This window comes from Callithrix jacchus, chromosome 10 (assembly GCF_049354715.1).
Source record: "Callithrix jacchus isolate 240 chromosome 10, calJac240_pri, whole genome shotgun sequence".
Taxonomy (NCBI): Eukaryota; Metazoa; Chordata; class Mammalia; order Primates; family Cebidae; genus Callithrix; species Callithrix jacchus.
In genome coordinates, this window is record NC_133511.1 from 50327533 (window position 1) to 50349270 (window position 21738).

At 36.6% G+C, this 21738-nt stretch overlaps 1 long non-coding RNA gene across 1 annotated transcript; it reads left to right on the plus strand.

The window, feature by feature from the left end:
- Window positions 1-4134: 4134 nt before the first annotated feature.
- On the plus strand, window positions 4135-21093 carry LOC128929109 (uncharacterized). The gene is made up of 3 exons (XR_008475108.2): window positions 4135-4244; window positions 20628-20722; window positions 20969-21093. It is a non-coding gene; the product is annotated as an uncharacterized LOC128929109 (long non-coding RNA).
- The last annotated feature ends 645 nt before the right edge of the window (window positions 21094-21738 follow it).

Sequence of the window (21738 nt, forward strand, 5' to 3'; positions counted from 1 at the left end):
TTACTGCCACCCCTTCTTTGCTTCTCAACACAGCAATAAGGTTCCTACTTTGCCATGCCAGAAGCTGTTCTGGCAGAGGTCACATCCAGTCTAATTGCCAAATTCAGCCAATAGTTCTTAGTTCTTGCTTCCGTTCTTAATTCTACAGCATTTGACAATAAATTACCCATTCCTAAAAGTCTTTCAATTCTTGCCTTACACGACCTTATTCTCTAGATTCTCATTACCTTCCTGGCCACGCTTTTGAGTTGTCCTTGCTGTCCTCCACCTCACTCTTCCTGAGTTACTGTTAAGTGAACTGCAGTTACAAAAATAGGATGCATATTATGGCACTATTTATGATGTATCATGTATACATAAATATGTTACTGGATAGAATTGTCCAGGTTCTTGGCCTGTTGAACAAAGAATCGAACAAAATGCAGAAAAAAAGTGAGAGAAAAGCAAGGAAAGACAAAGGAACTGAGAATGGAATAAGGAAAGCACAGATTTACTGAAGACAATTCACAGAGTGGGAGACAGCTGTAGCAAGTGGATCAACAGCCTCTCCAATTAGGGTTTTTAGAAAGTCAAAATAACTTGGCAACACCCCTAGGTGCCCTTTAGAGGCCTCCAATTGGTTACATCCTATGAAGAATGGGCCTGCAACCAAGCAGAGGCTTAAGTGGAAATTTCTGTCTTTTTATCACAGGAGTGAAGATGTGGCCTGTATGCTGCCTAATCTTGCCTAGAACTGGCTGCACCTGCTATTCTTTCACCTCGAACTGGCTGTACTTGGTCTTCCTTTCCCTGGAATTGGCTACACCTGCTATTCCTTTCCTTCTTCCCCAACCTCTGGCTATCCTAATTCTCTATTTTCTGTTTCAGATATATGATACACAGATATTTACAGTGTACACATAGAATTTGTCTATGTGTAAGACAAGTCTGAAATATAAATATGTACATATGATACATGTGTGTTAAAATGTTAATAGGCAATGGAAATAATCTGTGTGAATTTCACTTTACTCATTTCTGTAGCTCTTGAGTATGTTTGTAATGATCAATTATAACTCTAAGAGTCAGTGTTATTGCTCCGTTTTCACACTGCTATAAAGAAATATTGAAGACTGGATAATTTATGAAACAAATAGGTTAACTGACTCACAGTTCTGCAGGCTTAACAGGAAGCATGACCGGGAGTCCTCAGGAAACGTATTCGTGGTGGAAGGCATAGAAGAAATAAGCACTTCCCTACCACGGTAGGACGGGAAAGAGAGGCAGAGATGGGGGAAGTGCAACACACTTTTAAACAACCAAATCTCCTGAGAACTCACTCACTATCAAAAGTACAGCAAGGGGGAAGTCCACCCCATGATTCAATCACCTCACATCAGGCCCCTCCCCAAACACGTGTTAATTATAATTCGCGATGAGATATGGGTGGGGACATAGAGCCAAACCATATCAGTTAATAGTAAATTATCCATAATGCTTATTGCTCTTTAATTGAACTTCCATGCGGATGATTTCTAAACTGCCCTCTGAAGCCCAGATCTTCTCCCTGAGTTCCAGACCTGGATGATCCATAGTCAAACTTACCCTTCGCCTTATCATTTTGTGCCTTCGAAGTCCCCAAACCATTCAAATTAAAAGCTTCGTGAATTATTCGTGTTTCTATTCCTAGTGTCCATGATACATAGTGCCATGTAAACAGAACATGGTTACTGATATTGGTTGAGTAAATAAGAGGATTATTTTTTATTCCTTGTGGTTTAAGGAATTATCAAAGTATTTTTAGAGAGTAACATGTTCAGATTTCTAACTTAAGATTAATTTGGATGTATATTAAAAAATGAAATAAGGTCGGGTGCTGTGGTTTCTTCTTGTAATTCCAGCACTTTGATGGGGGGGCAGACGAATCACTTAAGTCAGGAGCTCGAGACCAGGTTGGCGTTTAGAAACGCCGTCGCTACTAAAAATACAAAAATAAGCCAGGACTAGTTGAGCGCCTGTAGTCCCAGATACTCAGGAGGCTGAGGCCCAGAGAATCGCTTGAACCCGGGAGGCGGAGGTTGCAGTGAGCCGAGATCGCGCCACTGCACTGCAGCCTAGGCAAGAGAGAGAGAGAAAAAAAAAAGAATGAAGAGTTTAGAAGAGAGAAGTCAGGTATAAAAAGTCGCAAAAACTCTAGGCACCAGTGATAGAGCCTTTCTGATTAAGCTGAAACTCTAAGGAATAGCAACAACAACAAAATGTGCATTTTTTACACAGTAGCTTTTTAAGATACACATTATTCGGTATAATGACAGGTGATTTACTGATTCTAAAATAAATCTTTGCTGCCATCTAGTGGGAAGAAACAATATTTATTTATCTTTTTACAGCCGTGTTTAAGCTTTGTAATATTTACTGAATCTATAATTATCCATAATTGTTATTCATTATTTTAAAAGAATCTTCAATTTAACCCGTAAAAATCCAAATTTCCTCTGCTGCATTCATGCATACTTATTTTTAACTTTACATAGACTTATTTGTATATATTTATAGACACACTGTTTTGTTAATTGTATGATAAATATTTCTAATTTCTTTATTGAAATTTATTTTTGTTCAATTTTGCTCCAAATTCTGTAGGCTAAAGAAAAATCTCAGTGGTGATTTAATTGTGAATATACCTATTGAGCTTCTTTTCTATTAAGTTCTTATATATTAATCTGTTCAATTTAACAAATATTTACCGAGACCTACCTTATGTCAGCCATTGCTCTAAACACTGAGGATATAATAGTTTTTAAATGAGAAAAAAATTCTTTCCTTCCAGAAGTTCACATTTTAGTTAGATATATGGGGTGAATTTTTATGTCCTGATGTTTCTTAAAAACTTATTTCCCTCTATAACAAACTGCATAACTTTCTGATTTTGAAGGAAAAAAGATATAGGAGAAATTACCTCTAATATAGGCTTTTTTGGAGAAATATGGTCTAGAATACTCCAAAGTTGGGGTCATGCACATAAAATTTGGTATAAACTGCAAGTCTTAGTAACTTTCTGTATTGATAAGTGTATAGAAAATTACACTACAAATATATAAGGATTCAGTCAAAAATTTCAAAATTTTAGGTAGTGTATTCAGATCTGAACAAAGCAATTCATTTAGCACTTGTATGCATTATTTAAAGAACTAAAGTTTGACAAAAATTGAAATGGTTTAGAAAAGCTGGCATTTTAGACAATGGAAATGTAATTTTGTTTTGAAACGTCAGCTATTGTTGCACAAAAAATTATTCTTCCTAATCAACAGCAGTTCCAAACACTCTGCCTGTAAAGTTGTCCTTTTTTTATTAGTAGAGAAGGTAGTCCATAAAATTCTGAAATATGATGAATTTCATTTTCTGAACCTTTAATTTAAAAAAGATGCTCAGTAAGAATGCATATACCTCAAAATATTTCAATTTGTCTCATGCCTAGGTCCTCTCCAAAAGTAGAGCTGAATACAAAGGCTTATAAGCAGATAGTTTTTTGTTTGTTTGATTTTAAATTATCTCAAAGAAAAAAAGTGAGAAACTTGGAAGAGACAGAAATGACGGAAGAAAATTAAACTACAGTATTCTGTTGCACTAATTAAGAGTATTACTTGGGGTTCAATCCTAAGAAGCCTTGTAGAAATTATCTCAGGTGTATCATATACTGGAGACAGAATCAAGGAGAATTTACACACCAGTTCCCATTTCTTTTTTTTTTTTGAGACGGAGTTTTGCTCTTGTTACCCAGACTGGAGTGCAATGGCGCGATCTCGGCTCACCGAAACCTCCGCTTCTGGGTTCAAGCAATTCTCCTGCTTCAGCCTCCCAAGTAGCTGGGATTACAGGCACGCACCACCATGCCCAGCTAATTTTTGTATTTTTAGTAGAGACGGGGTTTCACCATTTTGACCAGGATGGGCTCGCTCTCTTGACCTCGTGATCCACCCGCCTCGGCCTCCCAAAGTGCTGGGATTACAGGCGTGAGCCACCGCGCCCAGCCACCAGTTCCCATTTCTAAGTTGGAGAAGTGTTGCGCTATTTTGTGATTACTCCTTTCACTTCCAGGTTTTGTACGCGTCACAAAAGATGACTGGATTCTACCAGGAATTCTACACACTGAACAGAGAAACCTGGAAATAGAAAGATAAAGATACATGATGGAGACGAAATGAAATGTTTTCAGATTACTTTGCACAATGACTGGAGGAAAACAATTGTCAAGAGAATGTGAGGTGGGGCACAAAATGTACATGCTTCTCACCTTTTTTGGGAAGGTATTAAAGCTAATTAAGGAAATTTTAAAGGTAAAAATGTATATAAGATTTTATCATAAGAAAGTATATTTCACAGTATTGATATAAAAATTTAATGAATTACTTCTACCAAGATTACTGTTTATAGAGGAAACTTAAATATGGATAACATTGGAAAAGCTGTATTCCTCAAATAACTGTGTGTGTGTGCTTGCATGAGTGCACACAGGCATGTGCTAAAGAGTAAAAATATATATGTGTTTTTTAATATACAGCTTTATCACCTCTAGTTCCTCTACACGTTGTTTCCATTTCAATTTTTTTTCCTTGCTTTCTAGGGATAAAGTTCAATAGATTCTTATTTGTAATCTTTATTTACAAAGCTGAAGATTTTTCTGGCAATCTAAATATATTAACTGTTTTGTTTAAAGATGTTCAGCTCCTTTTGAAAAGAAAATGCAACCGAATTTTGGAAGAATCATTTATAAAATATGCAACACCATTTTATTGATTCGCAAAGTAGTGAAATAAATTTAGGACATTTCTAAAAATGTGACTGCTGTTGGGAACAAAGAGTAGAAAACATCCTGCCATACCGAGGTTTTGTTTGTTTCAAACAAAGAGAAGGAATTCAAAACAGTCTTCATCACAAAAAAAGTTCAGTTTAGTCATTCTATGGCATACAAAGGTATCTGTAACTTTTGACAATGAGTTATATTTTAAATAATACACTATCACAGTTTGATCAAAATTATAATGCACCAACACTAGTCTCAAGTACATTCTGCTTCCTAAATTTCTTAACTTCATAATAACATTGTATCATCCTGCTGTGCTCCAGCAAAATTGGTATTCATATTATGTTCATATTCATAAAACAATTTTATTTTCAATGTAAAATTACTTAACTGAATTTATAATAGCATTCGCCATATCTCAAATGTACAACCTTTGCAAAAAGCAATACAGAAAACAAAATAATGGAAAGATTCTTTCACCACAGGTCACTATGAGAAAGATTCTTTGACCACAGTAGGTTACCATGAGAAACGTTGAAGTAGGTATGGAAAGCAGAGGAAAATCATACCACATGAAATCCATACAGGAAAATAAATGAAACACAAAAAGATACATACTGCATTAACTCACATGTGGAATCGTAAATGGTTGAACTCAGAAGCAAAAAGTAGAATGGACCAGGGTGAGAGAAATAGCAAAATGTTGATCAAACTGTAAAGTTTCACATATGTAAGGTTAATAAATTCTTGAGATGTAATGTACAGGATGGTGGCTATAGTTAATAATATTGTACTGTGTACTTGAAATTTGCTGAGAAAAGTATAAATTGTTATCAAAGAAAAATGGTAACTAGGTAAGCTTATGGATATATTAATTAAGTCAATGGTGGTAAATATTTACATTTTAAATGTACATTAAAACATGTTGTACATATTAAATATATACAATTTTTATTTGTCAATTATATCTCAACAAAGGTGAGAAAAAAATGCCCTCAAATAAAAGTTTAGGCTCAGAAGGCTTCACTATGGAATGAAAACAAAACTTTTCAGAAAAAAATACATTTTTTTCACAAAGTCTTTTAATATTGAAGATGAGGGAATACTTTCCAACTCATTCTCTATGTCCACTATTACCCTGTTAGGAAAACCAAAACAAAAAGGATATTAACAGAAAAAAAGTTACAGATCAATATCCCTCATGAACATAAATCCAGTAATTCTTCAGAACATGTTACCAAATCTAATTCAACTATATATGGAAAAGGTAACATATCATGATCAAGTGGAGTTTATCCTAAAAATGTAAGGTAGGCACAACTTTCAAAATTCCATCAATGTAATTCACCATACTAACAAATTAGAAAAGCAAATTCATATTATCATTTCAATATATGCAGAAAAGGCATTTAACAAAATTCAGTATTTTTTCATGATAGCCTCTCAGCAAACTACGAGAGAAAAATTCTTCATCTTATTAAGGAGTAACTCATGAAAACCTATAGTAAACATGATATTTAATGGTAAAAGACTAAGTCCTTTTCCGAAGATCAATAACAAAGCAAACATATCCGCCCTCACCACTTCTATTCAGCATTCAAGTAGAGATTCTAGTCAGCGAAATATAGAAAGAAAAGAAATAAAACACTACACTGGAAAGAAATAAGTTAAACTGTCTCTATTCTCAGATAACATGTTTATGTATTCAAAAAATCCAATGGCATCTATAAGGAGTGACTGCCCTAATGAGTGAGTTTAGGTTTCAGGATCAAAATACAAATATCAATTGTATTTCTATATACAAGCAACAAACAATTGGAAATAGAAATTTCCTGGAGTCCCAGATGTTCAGGAGGCTGTTTAAGTACAACCTGGGCAACATAGCAAGACCTTGTCTCTAAATTTGTTTTTAATTTAAAAAATTATATCTGTATAATCACATTCAAAGTTTTGGATGTTCAAGTATAAAGCATACAAAAAATATGTAAAACTTATAAACTGAAAACTTTAAAGTGATAAGAGTAATTAAAGACCACTTAAGTGGAGAGAGATGCCATGTTATAGATGGGAAGTCTCAATGTTGTCATGTCAATTCTCCCCAAATTGATTCAAGATTCAACACGATGCCAATCAAATCTCAGCAGTCTTTTTATGAACAATCAACATATAAGATTTCTGTGACCAAATATGGGGGTTTCTCCCAACCACAAAGGAAGCAATCAGCTCTACAAGCAGATTCTAAAATCTTACAGATTCCCTGTAAGATGCTGGCTTACAAGGAGGCCTGGGTGGTTCTCTCTAAGGGGACCCCGCCCCAGAAGAGCTGGTGCTCAGGTCTCAGGGCTGCCAGGCAAAACAACTTGATAAAGAAGAATGATTTTTAAGGACTAACATCTGATTCAAAATTTATTATTACTGCATGCCTATCAGAATGGCTAAAATTTTAAAAACATCATGAGGATGTAAAATGCTGGGAAGGATTTGGAGAAACTAAAGTTCTAACATATTGCTAATGGGAATATAAATGGTATAGTATTATGGAAAAGAGTATAGTACTTTCTTAATTAAACATGTAACTCACCATACTAACTTACCATATGACTAACTTACCAAATGACCGAGCAATTATACTTTCACTCCTCTTCATTCAAGATAAATTAAAATCTATGTTCCACAAAAACCTGTATATGAATTCTTTTTAAAATGTTGTATCCGATTCTTAAGTTCTGTTATGAATTTCTGTTATTTAATTCTGATTTGTGTTGCTCTTTTGTGTCCTGAGTCAGTTTCTTAAAGATTTCTTAAATCATTTTCTTAAAAATCATTTAGAAACATTAAAGTTGTGTTTATTTTTTGAATATATCTTCCCAGTTATTCTGTAGGATTATTATTCCACTTCTTATTCACATTTTTTCTCATGTTAGATTCATATGGGATTTTATCTTAATATTTTGTTTCTCATTTTCATGTGAAATTATTCTTCCTGGACTATGTGAAGAGATTTTGATTTAGATAGCTTTTATAACTTAGTAGTTTCTCTTCAACAATTGTTGTGCGTGTGTGTGTATGTGTGTGTGTGTATGTGTGCCTGTGTGTTGTTAAAAAAAAAAAAAAAAGGACAGTTTGTTTTCTGAGATTATCCAGTTCTTTCTCTCCAGCACTTTTATCCAGCGCATCCACTTTTTGCTCTATCATCCTTATTGTGATTCCACTCCAAGCAGTTCCTCCTCAGATTTGAACCCTGCCCTGGAATGAAGTCCTGTTGGTTCAGTTTGAAAATTAATAGGAAATAATCAGTTTCAGCTCCCTGGGGCCTTACTATGGGTCCCTCACACTCAGCCACTGTTACAGTGAACTAAACCCACCAGTTGTGTTACATTAGCACACTGTGCTTTCTAGTGGATGCATGCTACCTGTTTTGGGGTTCTTCTATTCGCAGGTCTGTCAGTGCTCTGCTGCTTCACTCTGCTTTCCTCTGCACAGTTGCAGATAACACACAAATCTTATGGGTCCTAATAGTTTATCTTATCCCCCTTGTATTTTGGGGTTCATAAGAATACATCATCACCTAAGCTTTGGTTTTGCTTTTGGAAATGTCATCCATACGCTTTGGTTTTGATAACTATCCTGCTCCCATGCAGTGATTTGGAAAGAACCAAAATCTATAGTTCCACTGATGTTACCATATTTCCCAAATCCCTCTCACCTCCATTTTTTATGTTTCCCCTCCCCCGACCCTTGATCACTTTAAAGATTTTATTCTATTGTTTTCTGGCTTCCATTGTTCTACTAAAAGCTACTTGAGTTTAGAGGTAGCTTAAAACGTTAAAAACACACACTGCAACAATCAACACATCAGATTTCTGTGACCAAATACGTGGGTTTCTCCCAACTACCAAGCAAACCATCAGCTCTACAGCAGATACCACCTGGGTGTCCTCCAATTCAATTTTTTTATTGCAATTTAGGTTTTGGGGTACATGTGAAGAACATGCAAGATTGTTGCATAGGTACACACATAGCAGTGTGATGGGCTGCCTTCCTCCCCATCACCTATATCTGGCATTTCTCCCCATGCTCTCTCTCCCCAACTCCCCACCCCCCACTGTCCCTCCCCTATATCCCCCCTACAGACCCCAGTGTGTGATGCTCCCCTCCCTGTGTGCATGTGTTCTCATTACCCACCTATGAATGAGAACATGCAGTGATTCATTTTCTGTTCTGGGTCAGTTTGCTGAGAATGATGGTTTCCAGGTTCATCCATGTCCCTACAAAGGACACGAACTCATCATATTCAAGGCTATCCTCATCAAGCTACCAATGACCTTCTTCACAGAACTGGAAAAAAACCACCTTAAACTTCATATGGAACCAAATGAGAGCCCGCATAGCCCAGTCAATTCTAAGCAAAAAAAAAAACAAAAAAAAAAAAACAAAAAAAAATAAAAGCAGGAGGACTCCAATTCAATTCTGACACTCTCTTCCTTTTGAAGGCATCAGATCCCAGAGAACTGCTACAAATTGAGCTTCCCACAACACCCTTTCTGGGTTTGATTAATTTTCTAACAGGGCCCACAGAACTCAGAGAAACACTTGTTACCTTTACCAGTTTATTGAACAAAGAAAACAGATGAAGAGATGCACAGGGTGAGGTCTGGGGGAGGGGGAAGGAGCTTCCATGAGTGTGCCACTCTCTAGGATCCTCCACATGTTTAGTTATCTAAAAGCTCTCCAATCCCAGTTCTTCTGGGGTTTTATGGAAACTTCATTACATAGGCATGATTAATTAGTCATTGGCCTTTCATGATTGACTTAACCTTCAACCACTCTATCCTCACTGGAAGTTGGAGATGGGGCTGAAAGTCCCAATTCTCTAATCATGCCTTGTTTTTTTTCTATGACCAGCTTTCATCCGAAGCTACCTAAGGGCTACAAATAAGTCAACTTGTTAGCATACAAAATAATATTTCTTTGGAGATTCAAAGATTTTAAGAATTATATGCCAGGAAACAGAGACAAAAGCCAAGTATATAATTTATGCAATAAAATACATAGTGTGCTATGTTAAACATTAAATAGCAAAGTGCTGACTACCTTAATCACATTATGAATTTAGCTGGTTCAGGGATGTGGATAGACTCGATCTTCCTTTACCGTCAAATGTTTCAAGGATAAGTCTTGTCTTGTGAGAGAGTGTGTGTGTGCGCGCGCGTGTGTGTTTATGATCCTTCTCAGAACAGGACTTTGAATTACAAGCACAGTGACACTGAGGGAGATCTTCACTCTACCTTTTCCCTCTAGCTCCCATATTCCTGTGCCAACCTTTCACTTAAAAAATGTCCCTTAGGGAAAATTGGATGCATGTTGTGAGACAAAGTAGCAAATGTAAGAAGCCGTGTTTGTTCATTTCTGCTTGCCGGCAAAATTTAACAAAGCCTCTAACTTTCTGATGGCCTGCAGCTCTCTGGAAGGATGAAGATAAAACAAGCATACAGCACATGGACAGCCCCATCTCTTACCTGAGTCACTACATTCCTTAAAAGATAAATGAACCTAGTCCTTGCCTTTTCCTACACATAACTTCTGACAGGATTAGTGATTATGCCTCTATAATCCATAACCTGATATATTCTTGCACCTAAACTGTGATGTGATTTCGCTTTAATGTAGGTAACATCTGAGCACATACTTGTAACTGGCTGAAACATGGCTGCTTGCTGTCCAGAGGCGGAAAACTCAAGAAGTGAGGTGTGGTGAAAGGAAACAGTTTTATTCATCAAATGCCAGCAACTGGGAAATGGCCAGGCTTATCTCTTTAAAAGACCATTTTAGGTGTTTGGATGAGGGGAGGGGGTTAAAAGTGGAGGTTTGGTAGGAGAAACACACAGAAGTAGGTGCAGCTCTCCACGTCTTTCTCCAAGTGTTATCCTGAATTATTGTCCACTTGGAGTTCCAGCTGCTCATATCCAGCTGGTACCATGTCAGTTGTAGCAAGGTGGTAGATAATAGATCTTGAGGTAATTTCCAAGTGGAAGAGAATCCCACAGCTGAGCTTGCATGCCTGGTTTCTTATAAAATTAGTCCCTGGATTTTTTTTAAAAAGCATACAGTTAGATAAGTGTGCATAGTGTAAGGGAGTATCTGGTGGGAAAGAGAGGAGAGTAGAATTTCAAAGTACATTTCAAGTCTATATTTTAAGTCTAAGAAAAAAATGTTTCTACAGTCTATTTCAGCATCACATCTTAAGAGTAGAGAGAAAAGAGAAAAAAAGTTTTAGGCCGGGCACAGTGGCTCAAGCCTGTAATCCCAGCACTTTGGGAGGCCAAGGCGGGTGGATCACGAGGTCAACAGATCGAGACCATCCTGGTCAACATGGTGAAACCCCGTCTCTACTAAAAATACAAAAAATTAGCTGGGCATGGTGGCGTGTGCCTGTAATCCCAGCTACTCAGGAGGCTGAGGCAGGAAAATTGCCTGAACCCAGGAGGCGGAGGTTGCGGTGAGCCGAGATCGTGCCATTGCACTCCAGCCTGGGTAACAATAGGGAAACTCCGTCTCAAAAAAAAAAAGTTTTAAAATGCATTTCATACAACTGAACTTTCACAACCTGTATATATGAACTGAAACACTGTTTTGGAGAAGTTGGAAAGAATCTCCCTGAGAGACTCCTCTGAGGCTATAATCATCTACAGTCCTCAGTAAGACTTCTGAATAAAATTAACTTTAATTCTTTAAAGGTTTTATTTTTCTTTCTTTAGTCAGCAATGTCTTTGGGTTCTCTGGATTTCAGTTTGTCATGCCAGCCCATGTAGCAGCTTTTTAGAAAGCTCACTTTGTTCATTTAGTTAAATCTAGGAGAGCTTTTCTACTTATGGCAAACCAAGTCTTTATCCAGTAACCCCAAAAAGGAAAGACTGATTAACAATTCAACCAGGAAGAATTGTTCTCTTTTGAAATTTTAGTTGATATATAAGCTTCTTTGCCTCTACACTTGTGCAATGTCTTTAAAAATATAATCTTATAATGTATTCCTTTTTATAGTTGTTTAAATAGAAGAAAGAAATAGCTTCCCATTACCTACTATATTTTAATACAAAACAAATTTCTCTGTGAGCCTATCTTGTCTTTTCTTTTTGGAGTGGAGCATTCTACTTATTCTGTCAACAGCTGAAGGGTGTTCTAACATAATGCATTATTATTGTATTTCTACCCCTGTCATATATTTATACACATTTTTGGTTCATTTTATATATTATTGAGTACATAACGTTCAATGACATGGTAAAAACTTGTATCTTGGCTAGTGACGGTATAATGGCACTCATTTCAGGTTTCCATAGTCAATTGCTGGATACTTGGTCATTTCTCTACAGCTTCTTTAAGGTCCCTTCTGTTTTTGCTACTTTACATTAGTAATTTTAAGAAGTATTGTGATTTTTTTTCTCTCTGCTTGAGATTCATGAATCTGTACATACTCATCTATCATTCCTGGAAAATTCTTGACAATTATCTTCTTACATATAATCTCTATTTCATTCTGCCCTGTTCCTTCTCTGATTAGACAAATATTTGATTTTCTCCATCTCCTCCCCTTAAGCTCTTTTCTGTATTTTCCATTTCTTTTTCTCTCTCTTTTGCATTCTATGTATTTTTTCAATTATATCTTCCAGTTCAAAAATCCTTCTTTTGGGTGGATCTATCAACTATTAAGCTCATTCATAAATTTTTAACTATATATATTTTTATTTCTGGCTGTTCTCTATTTCTTGTTCATTTTTGAAGTTTGTTATTGTTACGTTGTCAGCCCCTTTTATTTCTTTAAAACTATTGTATTTGATAAATTTCAACCCTTTAGGGGTTTAATTCCACTGTTTTTTTGTTAGCTTTCATTCATAGCACTTTATACCTTTTTTTTTTCTGAGAGGTCACATTTCCTGCAACTTTATCTATTGGTATCCTTTGAGGCCTAGGTTGAAGTAGATGTATGTATGTATGTATGTATGTATGCTTTCATCAGGCAATTTTAAAAGAGCACTTTACAGTAAATTCTTAGACTTTTAAAATTTTTCTTAACAATCTCTAGAGTGTGAATCTTGACTACCAAACTGAGTAAAGGCTGGCTTTTTTTCTTCTTTACTTACAACTGAGACTTGAAGCAAGCAATGGTCCTGGAAGTCTTCTGTAGAAGATGAAAGGAAAAGAAGCAGAAGCAGGTTTATTTCTATTTCATTTTTATAGCAAGAATATAACTCTTTGCTTTCCCAGCTTAAGAAAGGAAGGGAGGGCAAATGTTCTCAACAGTGGCACCTTGGGCAGATTCAGGAATTTTTATCTTTTCTCTTGCTTATGCTGAAAACTTGAGCACAAGATCATTTCAAGATGACAGCCATCCTCAGTGTTCCAGCTTTGGAGCTAAAGATTTGTACTTTCTCATAGTTTTTGTCCCCTGAGTGTTTCTGATGTTCTTGCATTAGTGAATGTATAAAAAGTTTTAAAGAATTGTATCCTATGTTTTCAATTGTTTTCCATGTGATAGTTGATCAGGGTACCTGGTATGAAAAAGTATTGAATACAGATGCTAACAGCATCTTTAACATCATAATTTTGAAAAACTCTGCAAGTATCCAAAGAGGAAACACTGATAACCTGTAGAGAAACTAAATTTACTCTGCCTTTCAGCTTCTCTTTGGCAATACCAAACACCTGAAAATAGCAGAGTTATACCTAAAGAAGAATTTTGACAGAAAGCAATTTTGACCCAAAATTTGATGCCCAGGTAAGTTGTCATTCAAAAGAGACACCTTAGATCTACAAGAATTCAGAAAACGGCCAGGTGCAGTGGCTCAAGCCTGTAATCCGAGCACTTTGGGAGGCCAAGGCGGGTGGATCACGAGGTCAACAGATCGAGACCATCCTGGTCAACATGGTGAAACCCTGTCTCTACTAAAAATACAAAAAATTAGCTGAGCATGGTGGCGCGTGCCTGTAATCCCAGCTAATCAGGAGGCTGAGGCAGGAGAATTGCCTAAACCCAGGAGGCGGAGGTTGCAGTGAGCCATGATCGTGCCATTGTACTCCAGCCTGGGTAACAAGAATGAAACTCCGTCTCAAAAAAAAAAAAAAAAAAAATTCAGAAAGCACGTCACTCTAGATAAAATTAAGAAATTGAAATCAGTAAATTATGGTATGTTGACAGTGATGACCAGAGCAAATAAACATATGATTAAGTATAAATATTGCAAATATGGTCACAAATTGAACATAAATTTCAAAAATTATTTCCAAAGAGTATATATAACATGAAAGCTATAAGTTTAATATTAATAATGTGATTTTAATTCTCCTGATTATATTATTAAAATCTAAAAAGAATAAGCTATCAGAAGAAATATAATATGACTTTCTATTAATTAAGCTGTCACTCACACAAATGTATTATTTTACAACTCTATATGTCATAAGTCCAATACAGATCTCACTGAGCTAAAACAAATGTGTCAGAAGGATCATGTTCCTTTCTGGAAGTTTTAGAGGAAAATATCTTTCCTTCCCTTTCTAGCTTCTAGAGGCTACCCATCATCATTGGCTTGTAAACCCCTTTCTCCATATTCAAAGTGAGCAACAGTGAGTCGAGTCCGTCTCACATCACATCACTCTAACCTCTTCTTCTATAGCCTTTCCTACTTTTTAGGAAGTTCGAGATTACAACCCATTTGGATGTTCAGAAAAATCTCTATTTAAATGTCTACTAATTAGAAATCTTAATTCTATATGCAACTTTACATCCCCTTTGCCATGTAACATAATATTCAGAGTTCCAGAAATTAAGATATAGAAATACTTGGGTAAACCTTATTCTACATATCATAGTCTAGAATCTGGCTGCCAAAGATTAATGTTACTCCAAATGTTTGCTCCATCTCAAGGTCTTCAATGTTTCTGAACCCATTATAGCATCAATTCAAATCCTCAAATCTCATCTAAATCTCAACATCTAAATAATCTAAATTAGGTATGACTGAGATTCTGGATATGATTTACCTTGTAACACAATTTTCTTTATCTGTGACCAATAAAACTAAAAAAGTTGACAATATGGAATTCATTTTACAAATAAGACTTAGAAAGTTAAATACCTTTCCTAAAACCACTTCCTTATTAAGTGTTGGAGATTCTAATCTGTTGTCAACTCTGAAGTTCATTATGTCTGTGTGTGTGTGTGTGTGTGTGTGTATACATATATATACACACACACATATACATATATATACATGTGTGTATATTAATAATGTGATTTTAATTCTCCTGATTATATTATTAAAATCTAAAAAGAATAAGCTATCAGAAGAAATATAATATGACTTTCTATTAATTAAGCTGTCACTCACACAAATGTATTATTTTACAACTCTATATGTCATAAGTCCAATACAGATCTCACTGAGCTAAAACAAATGTGTCAGAAGGATCATGTTCCTTTCTGGAAGTTTTAGAGGAAAATATCTTGTATATACACACATGTATATGTGTATACATCTATATACATACATGTATATGTGTGTGTATATATAATACACATGTGTCTACACACACACACACACACACACACACACACACACATTTTGAAATGGAGTCTAGCTCTGTCACCCAGGCTGGAGTGTAATGGCATGATCCCAGCTCACTGCAACCTCCACCTCCTAGGTTCAAGTGATTCTCCTGCTTCAGCATCCCGAGCAGCTGGGATTACAGGCACCTGCCACAACATCCAGCTAATTTTCATGTTTTTAGTAGAGACAGGGTTTCATTGTGTTGGCCAGGCTGGTCTCAAACTCCTGACCTCATGATTCACCAGCCTCGACATCCCAAAGTGCTGGGATTACAAGTGTGAACCACTGTACCTGGCCAGTTCATAACATTTTTTATCATTTCACTATGCAGAGAACACGGATTTCCTAAATTCTTCATTTTACAATGGGTGGTTTACAGGGTGTTAGTTCACTGGGAAATAAATAAATTAGATATTGGAAAAGGCTTTAAATATTTATATTTAAGTCAAGGATAGATATGGATAAGACCAAATTGATGGGACCCATTTTCAGTTGCTTTGGAGAACCTTATGATATTGATATTGTGGTAGGCTAAATAGTGCCTCACTCTGACAAGATACGGACATACTATACTTGAAATCTAGAAATATTGTTCTTCTTAGTTTTTGAAGTATAGTTTTGCCAAATACAGACATCTTAGTTGATGATCTTGTTCTTTTACTACTTTGAATGTGTCATGTGTTAAACAAAATCATGTGTTAATCTTATAGAGGATCCCTTGTGTGTAGAGAATCATTTTTCTCTTGCTGCTTTCAAAATTCTCTCATTGTTTTTGACTTTTGACAATTTTATTATTTTGTATATGTTAATTGCTTTTGGGTTTATCTTACAGGGAGTTCTTGAATTTTTCAGATGTGTACATTAAATGTTTTAATGTACATACATTAAATGTGTGTACATTTAATATGTGTACACATTAAATGAATGTACACATTTAATGTGTACATTCAGATGTTTTAATTAAATTTGGGACGTTTTTGGCTATTGTATCTTCGAGTACTGTTTCTTTCCCTTTTTCCTAACTCCTCCTCTTCTGTGACTCTAATATGTGTATGCTAGTAACCATGATACTATTCAATTGGTCTCTGAGTATTTTTGTTTAATTCATTTTTGTCCAGCTCCTTAGACTAGATGATCTAAACTAACCTATATTCAAATTCTCTTTTACTACCAGGACTAACCTTCTATTGAATCACTATAGTACATTTTTAGTCGTTATTATAATTTCCAATTTGAGGATTTTTACTTTTTATTTCTTTATTGGTAATATTTGCTGCGATATCAGTCTCATACTTTCTTTCAGTCCTTTAGAATTAGTTTCCTGTATTTCTTTGAACATATTTATAATAATTGATTTGAAGGCCTTATCTATCATGTCCAATATCTTCCTCAGGGACAGTTTATATTGCATGTTTTTGTTTCTTCTTTGTAGGAAACATTCTTCTTGATTATTTACAAATCTCATAATTTTTTATTGAAAATTGGATATTTTATACATGGTACCTCTAGAAATCACATTATTTTCTCCAACCCTTTGTTTTGGTTGCTGTTTATTGTTGCTGTTGTTGTTATTATTATTTCATTCCTGGACTAATTTTGTAAAGTCTTTTTTCCCTGTTATGTGTGGCCACTGAATCTTCTGCACAGTTAGCTTTGTAGTTAGCTCATGACTGGACAGAGATTTCCTTATATACCCTGAGTGAATAAGCTGTATATTGTTTGTTTGAGAGGCTCTTTGTGTATATTATGACATTCTCTCGATGTTTTGAGAGTTTGCAATTCTGTTAGTCTTCTCTTACTGCTTCACAGGACCTAAGGTTCAAGTAGTGGTGAGAGGTTGGAACCTTCTCAGATCATTCTTTTAAATGCATATAGCCCTACTCATGGATGCCACTTTCTTCACATTCCTTAGGAATAGGTCGGTGTTTTTCAACGATTCTGGTGTTATTTCACTCATAAACTCTTCTGTTTCCATATTTATTGGCCAGCTTCTTACTTGCCTCAACTGGTATAGGCTCCTCAGGCAGCTGCCATATGAAACAATCACTTTTAATTGTTTTTAGCAAATGTCATCGAGACAAGATTTTTCCCAATCAAGCTTTGAGTAAGTCAAGTCAAAACGATCACAAGCCTTAAAAATTAGGCTTTTCCAAGGAACTGTCAGATGGAGCAATGCTTAAACAATTCCAATTGTCTAAGCACGGGAATTTGCGGGGGGAGCACTTAAGCCATTTTTCCTCCTCTTGTGGCTTCTAGAATTCTGCTTTACATAGCTATTGTTGAGAGGCTGCTGGATTTCATACCTACCATTTAGCTATAAAAAGAAAATAAAAATAGGGAAATTAAAATGTCACACAACTTGTTCTTACCAATATTTAGCACTTTTGTTGAATAAGTGCTCTTTAGATTATTGCATGCCTTCAGTTAATTTTGAGATTTCTGGAAAAATCACATTCATGAAAAACTCCTTTCAATTATTCCTCTTTGCCTTAAGGATAAAAGCCTTTTAATCATCCTTACAGCTGCCTCTCAGGCTGCCTGTGTTCTTGGGCCTCTGTTTACCTTTCCAGCCTCAGGTGGCATTATATTTTAGATATTTGTCCCTGCCCAAATCTCATGGTGAAATATAATCCACACTCTTGAAGGTGGCACCAGGTGGGAAGTGTTTGGATTATGGGAGCGTATCCTTCATTAATGGCTTGGGCCATTCCCTTGGTAATAGGTAATAAGCTCTTGCTCTGATTTCACATGACAGCTGATGGTCATTTAAAAGTCTGTGGAAACTCCCCTCCCCAACTCTTTCTCTCTTTCCCTGCTTTTGCCAATTGAAGTGGAACCTCCTTCCACCATGAGTAAAACTTCCTGAAAAACTCACCAGACATTATGCTTCATTATGAGCCAATTAAACCTCTTTTCTTATAAATTGCTCAGGCTCAGGAACCTCCTTCCACCCTGAGTAAAACTTCCTGAAAAACTCACCAGACATTATGCTACATTATGAGCCAATTAAACCTCTTTTCTTATAAATTGCTCAGTCTCAGGAACCTCCTTCCACCATGAATAAAACTTCCTGAAAAACTCACCAGACATTATGCTACATTATGAGCCAATTAAACCTCTTTTCTTATAAATTGCTCAGTCTCGGGCATTTCTTTATAGCAATACAAGAATGACCTAATACAAAGAATTAGTACTGAGAGTGGAGTATTATTATAAAGATATCTGAAAATGTGGAAGCAGCTGCAGAATTGGATAACAGCCAGAGAGTAGGATCATGTGGAGTATGTCTTTATAAAGAAGACAGGAAGATGAGAGAGAGTTTGCAATTTCTTAGAGACTGATTAAATGATTGTGACCAAGACCTGGAATCAACCCAAATGCCCATTGATGATAGACTGGAATTGGGAAAATGTGGCACATATACACCATGGAATATTATGCAGCAATCAGAAATGATGAGTTCGTGTCGTTTGTAGGGACATGGATGAATCTGGAGAACATCATTCTCAGCAAACTGACACAAGAACAGAAAATGAAACACCGCATATTCTCACTCATAGGCGGGTGATGAAAAATGAGAACACATGGACACAGAGAGGGGAGTACTAAACACTGGGGTCTATTGGGGGGGAAAAGGGGAGGTCCAAAGGGAGGGGGAGGTGGGGAGGGATAGCCTGGGGAGAAATGCCAAATGTGGGTGAAGGGGAGAAAGCAAACAAAACACACTGCCATGTGTGTACCTATGCAACTGTATTGCATGCTCTGCATATGTACCCCAAAACCTAAAATGCAATAAAAAATTTAAAAAAAAAAAGTGAATAGTACTCATAAGCTCCACCTTCCAAAGATCACCAGTGCTAATGGAATGGTGAAAATAAATATATTTCTCCCATTAAAATAAATAAATAAATAAATAAATAAATAAATAAATAAATAAATAAATAGATGATTGTGACCAAAATGCTGATAGTGATATGGAAAATGAAATCCAATCTGAGATGAAAATGAGGAACTCGTTGGGAACTGGAACAGAGGTCACACATGTTACGCCATGAGAAAGAGCTTGGCTGCGTTCTGTTCATGCCCTGGGGATCTGAGGAAATTTGAACTTGAGAGTGCAAACATAGGGTATTTGGCAGAAGACATTTCAAAGTAGCAAAGTGCTCAAGATGTGGCCTGGCTGTTCCTAACAAGCTGTGCTCAGATATAGGGGCAAATAAATGGCTTAAAGTAGAAATTTATATTTAAATGGGAAGCAGAGCATAAAAGTTTGAAAATTTTGCAGCCTAGCCATATAGCAGAAAAAGAAAAAGAAAAAGCTGTTTTTTTTTTGGAAAGGAATTCAAGCAGGCTGTGGAAAAACTAACTGCTAGATACATTTGCATAACTAAAAAGGAGCCAAGTGATAACTATCCAAGACAATGGGGAAAACAACTGGAAGGCATTTCAGAGAATTTCAGGCAGCCCCTCCCATCAGAGGCCTTAAAAGGGAAGAATGGCTTCATGAGCCAGGACCTTGGCAAACTGCTCTCCCCACATCCCAGCCACTCCAGTTTCAGCTGTGACTCAACAGGGCCCAGGTAGAGCTCACGCTGCTACTTTGGAGGATGCAAGCCATAAGCTCACATGACTTACATGAGATGTTAAGCCTGTGGGTATACAGAGTGCATGAACTGAGGCTTGGAAGCCTCTGAGTAGGTTTCAGAGGATGCATGAAAAAGCCTGGATGTCCACGCAGATGCCTGCTGCAGGGACAGAGCCCTCACAGACAACTTCTACTAGGGCAATGTGAAGAAGAAATATGGGGCTCGAGCCCCCACACTAAGTCCCCAATAGGGCACTGTCAAATGGAACTGTGAGAAGAAGGCCACCATCCTCCAAATCTGAGAATGGTAGTACTACCAGCAGCCTGTACTTTGTACCTGGAAAATCCACAGGCACTCAACGCCACCCCATGAGAGTTGTGGGAGTTGCACTCTGCAAAGTTTAGGGGCAGAGCTTCCCAAGGCCTTGAGAGGCCTTCCCCTGTACCAGTGTGCCCTGGATGTGGAACACGGAGTCAAGGGGAATTATTTTGGCGCTTTAAGTTTAATGACTGCCCACTTGGGTTTTAACTTGCATGGAGCCTATAGCCCCTTTCTTTTGGCCAATTTCTCCCTCTTGGAATGGGAATGTTTATGCAATGCCTATACACCTGTTGTATCTTGGAAGTAACTAACTTGTTTTTTATTTTACAGGCTCATCAATGGAAGGGATTTGTATTGTCTCAGATGAAACTTTGGACTTTGAAGCTAAATTTGGAAAAGCCAAGATTTTGGGGGACTGTCGGGAGGTATAATTGTATTTTGCAATGTAAGAAGAACATGAGATTTGGGAGGGGCCAGGAACAGAATTATATAGTTTGGATATCTGTTCCTGCCCAAATCTCATGTTGAAATGTAATCCCTAATCATGGAGATGGGGCCTGGTGGGAAGTATTTGGGTCATGGGGGCGGATCGCTCATGAACAGCATGGGCCATTCCCTGGGAGATGAGTGAGCTCTCCAGCTGAGTTCACATGAAATCTGGTCATTTAAAGGTGTGGGCACCTCCCCTACCACTTGCTGCTGCCTGTAACATGTGAAGTACAAGCTCCCACTTTGCCTTCTGCCATGAGTTAAAGCTTCCTGAGCCCTTCCTGTACAGCCTGCAGAAATGTGAGCCAATTAAATCTCTTTTCTTATGAATACCAGTCTGAGAAATACCAGTCTCAGGTATTTCTTTATAGCAATGCAAGAATGTCCTAATACATCTGGCATTCTGAGCACTGGTTTACCTTAATGACTTTGTGGTTTCTTTAATGACACACTACCTTCTATTGCAGGATTTCTATCTAGACTATCACCTATGCCTGCACCCCAACTCAAGATTAGGCAAATTCCTATCTCCACTAACTTAGCCTAATGTACTTTCCATTCATAGCAATTATGGCAATTATCAGAGATTGCAGTTATAATTGGGAATATTTTATTCCCATATGTCTTTCTTACAAAATTCACATACAATGAAGACAGGTAAAATGTCACTTTGGTTCACTGCTGTATCCTGCATCTAATGTAGTATCAAGACACATTAACTACTTAATACATGCTGAAATGAGTGAAAACCAGCATATATTTTTTGAAAATCACGGACAAAATAAAAAAGCAAACATACACTTTAGAAAATAGAATAAAATAAAAACAAGGAAGAAGACACACAACTGCACACACAAAAGGAAAACAAAGTGAAATAACAAAATAGGGCTAAACATCTGAGCTCTATGTTGTTGACAATTTTCATTGCTAAACTTTTGTGGAATTATTATTC